This window comes from Papaver somniferum, chromosome 7, assembly GCF_003573695.1.
Source record: "Papaver somniferum cultivar HN1 chromosome 7, ASM357369v1, whole genome shotgun sequence".
NCBI lineage: Eukaryota > Viridiplantae > Streptophyta > Magnoliopsida > Ranunculales > Papaveraceae > Papaver > Papaver somniferum.
The window spans coordinates 49,612,388-49,621,972 of NC_039364.1; positions in this window are offsets into that span (position 1 = coordinate 49,612,388).

The following is a 9,585-nucleotide window of genomic DNA, read 5'->3' on the forward strand; positions in this document are numbered from 1 at the left end:
TTATCAAGGACCTCTTCAAATCAAAAGAGACGGTCATACAAGAAGTCATAATCGTGACAATTTCACCACTTTTCAAAGATGTAGCGTGAAGGTATCACCACCTCCCTGTCTGGAAGGTGCCTGACCAAAAAGCAGTATTTGGCTCAACGTTGTTGATGAAGAATCAAAGAGCAAAGTAGAGCCTCAGCAAGACACACATACCAACCGCATCATGTCTGCCACATCACCTACTCAGAACTCAGTACCTCCTACCCAAGGTCTGCACGAAGCTGTGCATCAAAAACCACATCAGTTGGCAAAGTCGGATTTGGTGTTTCTAGATTTCCAATTTCCTATGGAAGGGGTGCATGCGCTGCCAGATGTTTGGACACAATACAGGTTTATCAAGTGCGACTCCGCTCATTGATTAACAGATGACGAATCCAAAAGACTACCGCTTTCGTCAGTTTGTCAACCGCTTTACCAGCAATGCAATGGAAGTACGTCTTTCAATAGAAAGTAGGCTCGGGATAACTACACTTGGGGACTACCAACACAGGATGCCTTCACATCCCTTAACCAGGTTATTTCTGACGTCAGCATCATCACTGTCAAAGCTTTACGAGTTGCAGGAATTTCTCAACACGAAGATGTACACGACATCAAAGATTCCAAAAGTACGTCACAGAGATATTTTCACATATCCGGCCACTCCATCGGATCTGAAGTGTAACCGGGGACTGCTCATCGCATCACATTCCATACAACAATCCAAGATTGAGAAAATGGTTCAAAGGATGTTGCTTTAAACAAAGCCCTTGAATACTTGATAGCGTCGCGTCGACAACGGAACGCCTCTCAGCTTGTCTACTTCACTTAACGGCTCCGGAAGATTGTGCCCATACAAGCATCCCAAGCATATCATCATCGCAATCAGAAAGAGCAAGACGACTGAAAGAAATCATCAAGCAGCCAGTACATGCTTCTTAGGGCAAGCGTCATACGTACCATGAAGTGCAGCCTGCTTCAATGACAAAATAACCTTTCAATCACCATCTCATTGTGCCTAGATCCCATATAGAAGCAGCGAGCTAGTGCACGTGGTACTCCCAGATTGCAATTACTTCTTCAGACGTGTCCAACCACGTCACACGTGCTATTAATTGGAGATAGAGCCTCCGCACCTAACAAATATGACTCTTGGATATCCTGTTCACGGAAGCACAACACACGTGATATAACAAATGGAAGTTACAGGTTTATGGACGAATCATCAATTTTCATCATTGCATCCCCTATTTCAAGTTGTTGTTATCAGGGTTACATATAAAAAGTATCATCGTGGAAATGGTATCCCGTCACATGAAAGGAAAACACATCACCACTTATGGGTGTTGCCTTCCCATCGGCCACATCACCTCGATAGAATGAGGAGATTCTATTGTAACCCTACCGGAGAGTGCTACATCTTGATGTAGGATCAGAATTTCGCGACAACGATACGCTCGTAAAATTCTTAACAACACATTACAAAAATGTCGCAGAGCACTTTGAGAAACGACACAATAGGTGATATTAGCTTAAACATAAAAAAAAATGTAATAAATTTGCGAAGATTAGAAGATCTGCGAAATTAACATTTGTAAGCTTGCGATATCATCGTAAGCCAGATCCAAAATTAGGGGAAATCTTAACTGTATATGAGATGTCATCCACTAGGTAGCATCCTATATAAAGAGAAAGGTAGGAGAGAGAAAAGTAACTGGTATTAATATTATCTTCTTATTCTTCCCCAAAAACCAGAGAGAGAGAGAGAGAGAGAGAGCTCCAAATATTCATTAATGGAGTCTCAATGTAATTCATATGTAATTCAATGATCATAGTGAAACCTAACCCCGTGGATGTAGATCAAATTGATCGAACCACGTAAATATTGTGTCTTATTTTCTATTTTCATTATCTTTATCTTTATTTTCATATCAAATAAGTTTAGATCTAGAAAACATAGTCATGATAACACAAGGGGTGTGTTGTAGGATTTCCTGCAACTACATTTTGGCGCTAGAAACAGGAACCTGCTACTTGTTAGATTGAAAAAGATTCAAAGAAATCAGCTATTATTAGAGTTGAATTCACTGGATATGCAAGCTTTAAGGTGAAATATGGAAGTTTAGGCGAAAGAATTATATTCCAAATCAATAAGCGACTTCTGCGATATAGGGAAATCAAGAGAGATACAAAGAAGTGTTAAAGCTACAACAACAACCAAAGACGCAGAAAATTGCTGAGGGTGAAGCAAAACGGAGTCTCCATCAACCACGAATCTTAAAAAGGACAAATTCCTTCTTCTTACCTTATTTCTTTCTTTCTTTCTTAAAAATTTAGATCCGATAATTTATAGCAAAAATTTCCAAAAAAAATTCCCAGAAAAACTATACTATGTTCTTCAATGAAATTTCGATTTTGATTTTCAACATATAAAACTTGTTTTACAAACCTATTGAATTGATTTCGAAAATACGGAGTCTAGAAACTTCAAATTCATTTGGGAATATCCATATCAATCATCCAAAACTTGATTGGAAGAAATCATAGTTAGTATAACTTTTCCTTTGATTGTTGGTGTTATCGCAAGGATTAAACAGATGACCATGAATACTTAAGGGGAAATCGTTGATAGCTGGTTATCCTCTTCATGGCTGTAACGAAAGGGAGAAGAAATTAATCATGCTGGCTGCTATACATCACGTGAAGGAAGAAAAGATGACAAACGAGATTTGAAGACGTTAGAAAATTATTTTGCCACTTATGCGATATTATTTTGCAGGTTTAGAATCCACTACGCGAAAACAAAATTTCGTCAAGCGAAGATAACAACGGGGTGATGTGCCAGAAAAACGTGATGGAACTTTTCGAGACATGAGGGGGAGAAAAAGACGAACAGATGAAAGAAAGGTGCAGGCGAAGGAGTTATCATTACAATGTAAAGGAGTTCGCAACAATTAAGTTCCACGCAATCAGCTCAATCCACATCTCAGCTCAGTTGAAGTTAATATCAGTTTGAAAAGATTCTATGTCTGCGAAGCTAATAGCTCATGCGAAGAGGAAAGAAGGGAACAACACAAGGAACGTGCGAAAAGGAAGAGAGAAAGAAAACAACGGCAATCAACCATACCCTAAGGCGGTTTAAAGGACGAAAGAAGAAACAACTAAGAGAGTGAGAAATAATGACGGGATATCACCTACACAGGAGAAGAAAAGAAAGACAAGACAAAATATATACAAAGAACGATTACAAAAGAATAAGATATGCAAAGTTTACCAAACTAACACAAATGAAGGTCAGTACAGATGGTTCAGGGTGTAGTCAATGAGCTTGAAAACACAAGTTCGAATCCCATGTTCTGCGTATTTTTGAACTTCCATTTTTACAAAGAATTTCATTCCTTCGCAAACAAGAGAAGAAGGTCAGCTTCGCACAGGAATTTCGCATACAAGAAAACTAGCTCAGTTGGTCAAGAGGAAAGTTCACCAATGCAAACACAAGCCGGAACAGATGGTCAGGGGAGTACTGAAAGAGATTGGAGTTGCGAGATCGAATCTCATCTCACTCTTTATTTTTAACATTTTTTTTACTAAGTTTATAAGGGAGCAGATAGCATTACACTTCAAAACTGTGCGTTTATTTTGCACAAGAGGATGCTGCAAAGTTGGTTTAGAAGGAAGACTATGAGCTAAGGATCATGCGTTCGATTTCGCATATACACATATTTTTTGCATATTTTTGAACTTTCAACGACGAAAATAATAATAAGAGGACGAAAGTATGGGTTTCTTTCGCAGAGGAGGATTCATTTCGAACAAAGAAGGTCAAGTTTCACCAAGTATGCATTAATTTCGCAAGAGAGTGTTAGCACAATTGGTATGGTGCGAGAATATGCAAGAAGCAGGTCGAGGGTTCAAGTCTCACTTCTCACACTTCTTTTTGCTGCGCGAAATTCATACATTTCAAGGCATTTATTCACTTCTCTGACAACAATAGCGACTCACATGAAAGATAAGTACCACCTCCTTGAACATTTTACTTTATACTAAGTACGAATAAAAAGATTTTTGATTTGATTTATAAAAAGCGATTCAATCGCACGATTACAAAGATTATAAAGATTACTAAGATTTCAAGATTACAAAGACTTCAAAATTACAAAGATTGCGAGATTTCAAAATTACAGAAAACTGAGAAAATTCAATTTATATGTTTCTCTAGAATATTTCTTTTGCAGAGAATAAAAAGATTTTTGATTTGATTTACAAAAGGCGAAACAATCACAGAATTACAAAGATTTCACAATTACAAAGATTTCAGAATTATAATGTATTAGAATTTCTCTTGAATATTTACTTTGCTTCAAATGATATGATATTATGAGAATGAAAGAGTGGATGAAAGAAATGACAGAAATAAAAGAATGAATGAAAGAATAAAAGAACAAAGAAACGCGAAAATTTCGCAAGAGACAATCTAAGATCCTTAAAAATCTAAGATTAGAATTGGGCGAACCTTTATGGCGTACACCCTAGTTCGCGAATAAAATTTCGCAAGAGGAAAATGTAAGACCTAAAGTACGTCATAGAAGGGAGTACCTGTAGCATGACTCAGGGAAAAGGTTACATTGCCCCTGGAACCTGAGTCATGGAGATTTGGGGTCAATAAAGCCCATTCGGGAGAGGCACCTTGGATTCTCAGCTTAAGCATATGACTTAGGTTGGGCGACTAAGGTAATAAGGACTCTCCCAAGGAGTGCGGAATCTGATCAAGGCGCTGAGGTACACGGTTGAGTCAAGAGTGCCAGGGGCGTCTGGAGCGTACCTTGCCATTCTTGACAAGTCTTGGCTTATACTGCACTCGGCCCGAAGAAAACCCCACTTAGGGTGCAGTCTCGTAACCATAAGACCTATAGGTAAAAGGGATAAGAGGCTGCGAAAACAACTGGTTGTTGTTAAGACTGGATGGGAGGAGCTAACCTTGTATGGTAAGGGGAAAATAGGGGGGAGATAAGGGCGGCACTCTCCACTAGGGAGTTGATAAGTGTCGTAAGACGCAAATTTCATGAGGCTTTTTACTCGCAAGGGTATTAAGACTTGTCATATTTGTGCGACAATCCTGAAGAGGCAATAATACTAGAGAAAAGGATAAGACGAGATCAATGGGTCATTACATGAAAGTGTGAAGACATCCTGCGATTTCGTCGCAAGACGGCAATGTCATGAGGCTTTATTTTCGCAAGAAGATTTAGACCTGTCATATTGTCGCAACAATCCTGAAGAGGCAATAATACAAAAGAAAAAGTTAAGGCAAGATCAATGGGTTTTTGCATGAAAGTGCAAAGACGTCCTGCGATTTTGTCGCAATGACAAGAGGTGGCAAAATAAGACCTTTAACTAGGAAGGAAAAATAAGACCACATAAGAAAATGAGTAAGCAAGTAAACTTGCGAGAATGATTATATGTAAGCAAACGAGCTTGCGAATATGTACATGGAAATGAAACTGAGGCAGTGAAAATGTCGCAGACTTGATATTATGATCATATTGTTATGAGATACTAATAGTGCAGGAAAGAGGAAAGATGAAACACAAGTAAGAACTTGTGAGGAACAATAACTACACGAAGAGGAATGCATACACTAAAGAAAAAGCCAGAGAAATGGAGAATGGAGGCAATTTAAAGCTACATCAATTTTAGCGTGCAAAATGAGCTAAGTAACACAGACATTAGCTATACATTGCAATAGATAAGCATTCTCATCATACAAGCATCATACTCGCATCATAAAAGCATTTCATAAGCATTTCATAGCATAAACATCGCATACACATTTCATAACATAATCATCACATAGGCATTATATTCGCACAAATACTTTACAAAACTGTACGGAATAATATTGCAGAACTTCGCAATAATATCGCAGAATTTAGCAGAATTATTTAGGATTACTCAGAATTTCACAGAATTATTCAGAATTTCGTAAGATTATTCAGAACTTCGTAGAATAATTCAGAACTTCGCAGAATGATTCGAAATTTCGTAGAACGTGTCAGAATTTAGAAACAATTCGCACATTCAACATTTTTTCAAGGATTCTACCCTCATAGATAAAGAACAGAGGCAACTATGGATTACCAAGAAAACATTTTATGTTCTTTATCTTCTCGGCAAGAATCACCAAAAATGGAGTAATAATTTCGCATGAATAGAGAAAATACTTATTATTCTCATTCAAGGATGGATACTTCTTATATTTCCAGGATTGAATACTTCTTATACTTCATCAAGGATACTTCATCAAGGATACTTCATGCTTCTGATACTTCTTCAAGGATACTTCACAATTCGCATACTTCAAAAAATGATACTTCTTATTTACTTCGCAACATTCCGGAACTTCACAAAAGAATAGAGGCAAGTACGTACTTTTCAAGTCCAGTATTCTTTCGCTCGTTCCTTCATCAACAAAGATCAAAGACTAATCCAACAACACGTATCTCTCTCCAACAACTACAACAATGGATTTTTTCCTGAAGATCGCTCTTCAAGCAATATTCAAGAAAAAAGAGGCGAGATGTAGGATCAGAATTTCGCGACAACGATAAGCTTGCGAAATTCTTAACAACACATTACAAAAATGTCGCAGAGCACTTTGAGAAACGACACAATAGGTGATATTAGCTTAAACATAAGAAAAATGTAATAACTTTGCAAAGATTAGAAGATCTGCGAAATTAACATTTGTAAGCTTGCGATATCATCGCAATCCAGATCCGAAATTGGGGGAAATCTTAACTATATATGAGCTGTCATCCACTAGGTAGCATCCTATATAAAGAGAAAGGTAGGAGAGAGAAAAGTAACTGGTATTATTATTTTCTTATTCTTCCCAAAAAACCAGAGAGAGAGAGAGAGAGTTCCAAATACTCATTAATGGAGTCTCAATGTAATTCATATGTAATTCAATGATCATAGTGAAACCTAACCCCGTGGATGTAGATCAAATTGATCGGACCACGTAAATCTTTTGTCTTATTTTCTATTTTCATTATCTTTATCTTTATTTTCATATCAAATAAGTTTAGATCTAGAAATCATAGTCATGATAACACAAGGGGTGTGTTGTAGGATTTCCTGCAACTACACTTGAGCTTCAAGATACAACAATCTTTCCAAGAATTTGGATTTCTCAGACAGGAGATTTCATTCATTCATACAATTAGAAACATAAAATTATCAAAGCAGCATGAATGAGGGATTATTATTCGACCAAGCCATGGCTCCAGCCGCGTGAAACAAAGACTACTAAACATCAAAGAAGTGTCGTCAACGCCAAGGCCAATGGCGCATGTTAGAGCATTGCTCGGTCGAAATCGCATGCGTTGCTATCTCAAGCATGTTTGTCAATGTTAGTGATCAAAACTATAATTCTTGATTTCTAGCCTATATAGCTAAAGGTCTCGGATTAGGATAGAAAGTGTAGTTGAGCTCAAGACTCCATGGCAATCATCATACAAGACGAAGGACTACTCATGGAACTGGTGGATCTTCATCGACTAAAAGGTATGTGGAGACTTGAACTTATATATCACTCAAAAGTCTATCTACTCTATCTCTTATTCTTGAGACAAAAGTCGTTTTGATATATAGACTTTCATTATACACATTTGCTATTTCGAGCCGAGTGTAACCCGCCTATCTATTTCTCGAAATATGTGTTGGTAAGCTTTTAATTTAGCCAAATTTATCTTTACCTAGTGACGAATGTCATGTTATGTTTCAATCACTTTGGAAAATGCTCTGACGAAAAATGGTATGTGAATAACGACTATATAACGTCCTCTGAGAATGTTTCAGTGATTGAAATGAGAGTTTAGATTACATAACCATTGGTAGGACATAAGCATTGTTGTGAAAACACATATATGTATAAGTCCTTATTCCTTGAACCAAAGTTTGCGAACTTTGTTGATCAAGAGAAACGGAATGTGGCGTGAGCCAATTCCGCGAACTCAGTCCGCGAACTGGCGGAAGTTCTCGACCCGAGAATTTCTGCTGGAGTTTATGAACTCCTTCCGTGAGCTTAAGTCCGCGAACCCAGTCCGCGAACTTGAGAAGGTTATATCTAAAATCGGTTGTTCTTGAACCCATGTTTATATAAACTAAGGAATGCTTCTGCAAACCGTGGCTATAAAGTTCATGAACCGATTCAAGTGAATCAAACCGTTTTTGCTTCGATTGTGTCTTGTGTAGTTACATAAGATCTAAGCAATTGAAAAACTCTCTAACTAGTTCACTTGAGTCATTTGAACTAGTTATGGTGAAGAAGAATATGGTGGATATGAAAGTAATCATATGGCTAACCATTTGGTTAACTATTGTTGAACCAACAAATGTTAATGTTTGGGAACGGCTACATAAACCCAAAATTGGACATTTCATTTGTGTGTAACAAGCTAAGTTTTCGATCCAACGGTTGAGAAATATTAGCTTGAATCTAATCAGGTTTTCATCTAACGGTGAATATTGAATGCTTCGTTACCAAGCTAACATTGATTGCAAACCCTGATTTGAAAGACTATATAAAGGAGAACTCTAGCAACTGGGAAACCTAATCCCCACACCTTATGTGTGATACTAGTTGCATAGCTAGAGTCGATTCTCCTTTAACCTTTGGTTTCTTCTTCTAAAATCAGGTTAACGACTTAAAGACTTCATTGGGATTGTGAAACCAGACCGATACTACTTTTCTTGTAGTTGTGTGATCTGATCTTGCATCTTCTATCGTTACGAGTACAATTGTAATATTTGGCTCGAGATTTGTATCTCCGATAGGCAAGATAGAAAAGTAATCACAAACACTTCGTCTCATCGTTTGTGATTCCACAATATCTTTTTTCGCTGCATCGATTAGGATTATTGTGAGGTGATTGATAATACTAGGCTGTTCTTCGGGAATATAAGTCCGGTTTATCAATTGGTTCATGTTCACCTTGATTTATCAAAAGACGGAACAAAACTCGTAGGTATATTCGTGGGAGACGGATTTATCTATTACAGTAGACTTTTCTTTGTGATACAAATTTGTTTATTAAAGTCTTCAACTTTGGGTCGTAGCAACTCTTAATTGTGGGCGAGATCAGCTAAGGGAATCAAGTACGTAGCATCCTGCTGGGATCAGAGACGTAGGAGCATAACTGTACCTTGGATCAGTGTGAGATTGATTGGGGTTCAACTACAGTCCAGACCGAAGTTAGTTTGGAGTAGTCTAGTGTCTGTAGCGGCTTAATATAGTGGGTGTTCAATCTGGACTAGGTCCCGGGGTTTTTCTACATTTGCGGTTTCCTCGTTAACAAAATTCTGGTGTCTGTGTTATTTCTTTTCCGCATTATATTTCGTTATATAATTGAAATATCACAGGTTGTGCGTTGTTCAATCAATTAGATTATCCGACCTTTTGGTTGTTGATTTAAATTGATTGACACTTGGATATTGGTATTTGGTATCATCCAAGTTATCTCTCTAGTATTTGATAAAGACTCGCAGATTTCTATT